This window comes from Capsicum annuum, chromosome 6, assembly GCF_002878395.1.
Source record: "Capsicum annuum cultivar UCD-10X-F1 chromosome 6, UCD10Xv1.1, whole genome shotgun sequence".
NCBI lineage: Eukaryota > Viridiplantae > Streptophyta > Magnoliopsida > Solanales > Solanaceae > Capsicum > Capsicum annuum.
The window spans coordinates 197,638,554-197,645,451 of NC_061116.1; the positions used below are offsets into that span (position 1 = coordinate 197,638,554).

General features: G+C 32.2%; 1 long non-coding RNA gene across 1 annotated transcript; it reads left to right on the forward strand.

The window, feature by feature from the left end:
* The first annotated feature begins 1,073 nt into the window (after positions 1-1,073).
* On the forward strand, positions 1,074-4,531 carry LOC124899307. Its single transcript, XR_007056625.1, has 2 exons — positions 1,074-2,110; positions 4,024-4,531. It is a non-coding gene; the product is annotated as an uncharacterized LOC124899307 (long non-coding RNA).
* The last annotated feature ends 2,367 nt before the right edge of the window (positions 4,532-6,898 follow it).

Below are 6,898 nucleotides of genomic sequence, written 5' to 3' on the forward strand. Positions count from 1 at the left end.
AAACCATTAATATGTAAAATCGAACCGAACCGACCGATGCACACCCCTAAGTATAACAACTAACATATCATCACATATGAAAATTTAATAAAGATAATTTTTACACTATCAGTAAAGAGAAATATAATGGACTAAAGCTTACGCTACGTATGGAGTTTGAAAAAAAATCAAACCACAAAAGTTTATTATACGCCATTAATCTTGAAAAATACATCCGAGTTATTAGGGACATGTACGATGGAGGAAGGACCAGGGTTCGACCCTTAGTCCTTTCTTATTTGCGTTGGTGATGGACGTGTTGACGCGGAGTATTCAGGGCGAGGTGCCTTGGTGTATGTTATTTGAGGATGATGTAGTGCTGATTGATGAGACGAGAAGGGGTGTGAATGACAAATTGGAGGTTTGGAGGCAAACCCTTGAGTCTAAGGGGTTCAGGTTGAGTAGGTCCAAGACGGAGTATTTGGAATGCAAGTTTAGTGACTTGAGGCAGGAGGAAGAAGTGATGGTGAGGTTGGATGCCCAGGAGGTTTGTAAGAGGGATAGTTTTAAGTATCTTAGGTCTACGATTCAGGGGAACGAGGAGATTGATGAGGATGTTTCTATGCGCATTGGAGCAGGTTGGATGAAGTGGAGGCTCGCCTTGGGAGTGTTGTGTGATAAGAAGGTGCCTCTTAAGCTTAAAGGCAAATTCTATAGAAGAGCAGTCCGCCCGGCCATGTTTTATGGATCAGAGTGTTGGCCAGTCAAGCACTCCCACATCCAAAAATTGAAGGTGGCGGAAATGAGGATGTTGTGTTGGATGTGCGGGCTTACTAGAGGGGACAGAGTTAGAAATGAAGTTATTCGGGAGAAGGTGAAAGTGGCTTCAGTGGAGGACAAGATGAGGGAAGGAAGACTGAGATGATTTGGACATGTGATGAGGAGGGGCGCGGATGCCCCAATTATAGGTGTGAGAGGCTAGCTTTGGATGGCTTCAGGAGGAATAGAGGTAGGCCAAAGAAATACTGGAGGGAGGTGATTAGACACAATATGGAGCAGCTTCAACTTACTGAGGACATGACCCTAGATAGGAAGGTGTGAAGGTCACGGATAAGGGTAGAAGGCTAGTGTAGGTGTATGGGGTGTAGCAAGTGGTTAGGTGAGACCTTATGTTGCCGGGCTAGTAATCTTAGGAATCTTAGTATTCTTAGGTGTCTTTGGTATGTGTGGGTATGTTACAAATAGGTAGGTGTCCTTCATATTTTTTGCATACTTCTTATTTTTTCTCTCTTTCGTGTTACCCTTATTTATCGTATGTCGTATTTTCTCCGTTTTCTAGTGATTATTTCTTATCATGGATTTTCTGTTGTGTCATTCTTCCCCTTGTTACTGTTCTGTATCTCAAGCCGGGAGTCTATCGGAAACAGCCTCTCTACTTCTTCGAAGGTAGTGGTATGATTTGCGCACATCTTATCCTCCCCAAATCCTATTTTACGGGAATACACTAGGTTTGTTATTGTTGTTGTAATCTTGAAAAATACACAGCTACGCCTAGTTCCCTTGTGTCTGCAAGTAAAATAACTCAAACAAGGGGATGAGAATAAAGTCAAAGGTAAAGGTATATTTTCCCTTTATAAAGAGAGTAACGTGTATTGGGAATAGGAAAAGAGAAGAATTCAATCAATCAAATTTTTTTTTTTAGGAGACAAAGTGCCGTGATAAGTCTTCTTTTTCTATCTTAATTCGACTTACATAATCAATCATTCTGTTTGAAGAACATTGAAAAGTATAGTCTCTTCTCCACCAACTTAACTTACATTTTGGGTGTGTTTGGTATGATTTAAAATGTTTTTCAGAAAACATTTTTCCATTTTCTCATGTTTGATTATTAAAAAATTTTGAAAAAATATTTTCCAAGATGGCTTATTTTTCTTCATTTGAGGGAAAATGACTTCCCTAATAAGTGAAGGGAAGTCATTTTCCAGAGAAAACATTTGAGATCTTACTCGTATACACTCCTCTTCTTCACCCCAACAAAATCGATAGCGCACCTACAAGCAGATCGTCGTCGTCTTCAATTTAGGGCTTTCTCTCCTCTCTCTCCCTTCTCCCCACTACAATAATTTCAAAGGTATGTTCATAACTAATTTCTTTTATGGTGCTTGGTAAAAAATTTCTGAGATTTTTTCTCTTTTGCTTGTTTGGGTTTTTGATTTGAGGCTAATTTTTTTCAAAACTTGAAATTTGAATTTCTGATTTGAGTTCAATTTTGCTCAAAGATTGAAATTTGGGTAGTTTGACGGAATGACTTGTTTGACGAAAATGCTTTGAGTAGTTTGACGGAATGACTTGTTTGTCGGAAATGTTATGAAATGCTTTGAGTAGTTTGACGGAATGACTTATTTTTTTACTTAATTGTGCGACTTGAAACTGAGAATTTCAGAAATAGAGTTTGTTTATCCTTAAGGTCTCACAACTGTAAATTATAATTTATTTTTTTAATTTTACCCATCATTTTTTTTGGTTTCCTGGTGGTTTTCTACTCTTTGACTTGCACGAAGTAATTTGCAAAAGCTGTAATTGTAAATTTTGATTAAATTATCTAAACAACCTATTCCAAGTTATAAACTTCTCTATTTTAAGCATTATATATGCCTCGAGTATAATATCTCTAACATCCTATGGTTAATCGATAAATGAATGTGCTGCTGTATTCGAGAATTCTGTAACTATTTCTCTAACAATCATTTCTGTTAGCTTCAATTATTAGGGAGGGCATCATAGAAGCAGTGGTCTATGTAACCGTAAAATCTTGTTGTTACCTTTGGCATTAAAAATTGCTGCTGAGAATTGTTTTTCCACCATTCTCCGTGTTCTCCTCTCATTTTTGAATGAACTTGACCAGTCTTGAGGAGAACTAAAGTTTACTAAACTAGAGGTAATTGACTGTTTATAAATTATAATATCGAAAAAGTTCTTATGTAGCTTAGTTTACCAACTAAAAGATAAATCTCAAAGTGTAAGATGATAAACAACATGCTTCCTGATCAAAGTTTTAAAGTTGATCAAACAACATGCTCCGAGAGGCTTTTCTCCGATATTGTTTTCTCCTATAAACCAAACAACATTCTCCCTAACCTTCAGCGAGAACAATATGCTCCGATGTTATTTTCTCCCTGCACTTCTCCTCCATATCATTTTCCCTCCAGCTCCATTTTCTTCTGCCTCCCTCTTCTACCATTTTCTTTTTTCATCACGCATTATACTTGCAGTTCTAGCACTATTATGTAGCATACATAAGTTCATTCCTTCATCTCCTTTTACAATTTCAATCTCTTGAAAGAAGTCTAAGAGACATCCAAGATGGTCTTAACTAACTCAATACTTGCGTAAGAGTAAGACTATGGTACAAATTTTAAGTATCTATATTTATTTCATGGAATAAATAAACCATCACCACCAAGCACAATACAATTCATTTTACGCACAATATAATTATTGGTGCAGCATAAAATCTTCGTCAAAATATGAGGAGGAAGTCCACAAAAAGCTGATGCTGGGTTTACTAGTTCTACTCCAACAACTAGTTTGATGTGCATCTTTTTCAACTTTCAACAACCATTAATAATATACTATGTTTATTTTTTTGGAGAAGACTGATTAAGGATTAGGATCTGGTGCCTAAGTATGTATTAGAAAAAGCTTAAATCACTATTTTCTGTTGTGCATATGTTAAGAATTCTTACCATACTTATAAAAAGATTTTTAATTCTAATGCTACCTTCTGTGAGTGGATAATTATGAATGATCTTTCATACTATTGGATAGTGAATGCTATCTATCCGGTTGTGGATAATTGTGAATACTACTTATAATTGTGAATGATTTTAATCCTAATGCTACCTAGTTGTGAATGATCTTTCATACTACTGGATTCATTACTAACAATTACTTATTGTACTTGTAACGGTATGTTTATGTTACATTAACCTATTAGAACCAAATAAATTTGACACCAAATTTTCTCTAATCTTTGTATTGTAGGCACATCCCACTCATGACAACTTCATCAATAAAAACATTAAAACGTTTGGCGAAATGTCTCTTGTGTGTGAAAATGATCGAGTTAGGGGAGATTGTGCTAAATCATTTGAAGTTATAGATTTTGATAGTTTTTCTGAGAAATATAATGATAGTGACCTTGAAGGACTATCCATCGAAAAGGATGTGCAAGTAACCGAAACTTCTCATATCAAGGCAAGTGGCAAAAGAAAGCATTCTTTTGAGGTGCAAGGTGTCGTAGGTGATATATCTGGATATTTATAGAAATTAGTTTAGGTGTACACGCCTTACGCGTGTACCTTACTTTAGTGAGTTTAAATATTACACAAAAAATGATATTAGTTTAAATAATAAAGATGAATCCAATAATTAAATTTAATATCTTTTGAATATGTTAAGATGGAGAATATATTTAATTAATCATATAGTTGTTGTAAATATCTAAGATACAAATGAGGTAGGTGAAATATATTGGTAACCCCTTAAATTACGATTGCTTTCTTCAATAACCCGATGATTAGTGCTTGATAATTCATAAAATCGCGCAATTTGACTTGGTTCCATCCTAAAAGTGCAAGATTTGACCTGCAGATTTAATGTCACTCCAATCCCTCTTCTTGATCAAATAGTCGCTATCTCGTTTCTACCGCTCCAAGTATAATCATGCTCGTTATCTGCACTTCACCCATAATTTTAAAATTTAGTTTGTAACATGGATCCAGATAAACAATAAAAATTAAAAATAGTGTCTTAGTTAAATATTGAAAAATTAATATTAAGAAATTCACATCTTATTGAGAGAATAATCTCATGCTAATCAAACAATTCTAGTAAATTTCTCTGTGAATGGAGAGATAAATATACAGTATTTTAAAATATATAATTCAAAATATACATCAATTTAATTAATATTCAAAATATACAATTTACATCTCACAGTGATAGAATTAGAAAGAAAGTGGTTTTCTTCTTTTGACCTCATTGTGAGTTACAAAGGTCCATGATGTTTCGTTGTACTCCCTATTAATTTTTTAGGAGCACAAGTTTTTTTTCCTACTCAAAAATAAAATTATCCAAGTCGTTTAGCAGAATTTCTCCAAAAATTTATTTATGGGAGGCTATAAAAAGATAATATAGATATTAAAACAATATAATTAAACTTAACTTTTCTACCAAAAAAAAAATCCTCAAACGGACCGACATTTATCTACAACCTGCAAACTACCACAAATCAGTACGATAATAAATACATCAAAACAATACAATGAAACCTAACGTTTACTTAAAAAACTTTCTCAAATTCCGATCGACATTCATCTACCACTTGTAAAACTTCTAAACTTTGTACAAAAATTTTTCAAAGCTGACCGACATTCATCGACCACCTGTAAACTACAACAAAACAATACGATAATAGAGATATCAAAACAATATAATTAAACATAACCTTTACACAAAAAAAATCCTCAAAATCGATCGATATTCATCAACAACCTGTAAACAACCACAAAACTGTTCAATAATAAAAATATCAAATAATATAATTAAACCTAACATTTACCTAAATAAATTAATCAAATCCTATTGACATTCATCTACCACCTGTATACTACGACAAAAGTATGATAATAAAGATATCAAAATAATACAATTAAACCTAACGTTTACACAAAGAATTTCTTAAAATTGAACAATATTAACAGTGTGAAGGGTCTTAGAAATATCGTTTGAACTTTTTGTTCTTCATTAAAAGTTTTTGTTTTAGACAAAATCGTCTTTTTACTATTTTTTCTTAATATTTAAGAGTTGAAAATTAATTAAATATATTTATGGTAAACCTTTCCTTATGAGAGATCATCAGAAATAATAACAACTAATACTTTTCGATTAGTTTTAGAATTCTAAATCAACTAAATTTGATTTTAAGAAGATTTGAAAAATTTAAAAATAAATATAAAAACATTAGAATAAGAAAATTTAAGAAGTGTCAATTTTTTAAAAGTTTTAAATATGTAATAAAAATGTAATCAATGATTTTGTAAAGATTTGACTTTAAAAATAAGAAAAAAAAATTGTACCTTGACTTTAAAAACAAGGAAAGATTCTAAATATAAAAAAAAATAACTGTACCACAAATATGGTTCAAATTGATCGGTCACTTTTAACCTATGACAGCAAGGGAATGCAGTAATGCATGACAAATACAAAAATGATGATTCATCAACTACTTAGAACTTCTGGTGGTAAAATATACGAAAAAGGCTCTAATATACCCTTCAACTATTAAAAATGGTACACAAATACCCTCCTTCCACCGTTAGACTCAAAAATACCCTTCCATCCATCTATTTGGCTCAAAAATACCCTTAATGTATTAGAAATGACTCAAAAATGTCTTTCTTTATCTATTGGTTCAAAAATACCTCTCCATCCACCTATTTGGATAAAAAATGCCCTTAACATTAAATTTAAATTCAAAAATGTCTCCTCCTTTTAACAAATATATAATTTTTTTAAAGGTGTGAACTTGAAAACACATTATTTTCTAAAAAACTTTTTTTGCCTAAAATGTAAGAATTTCTGATGTTTTAAAATTTTTTTGTAACAATAAATTTAAGTGCAAAAATATCTCCTCCTTTTAACAAATTCTGATGTGAAATATAATTTTTTTTAAAGCTGTGGACTTGAAAACACATTATTTTCTAAAAAATTTTTTTGCGTAAAACGTAAGAATTTCTGACATTTTAAAATTTTTTGTAAAACATAAGAATTTCTTATGATTTAGAGAATTTTTTACTGTAGATTTCCATTAAAGAATCGTTAATAAAAAAGGGTAAACATAATAATTTATTACGTT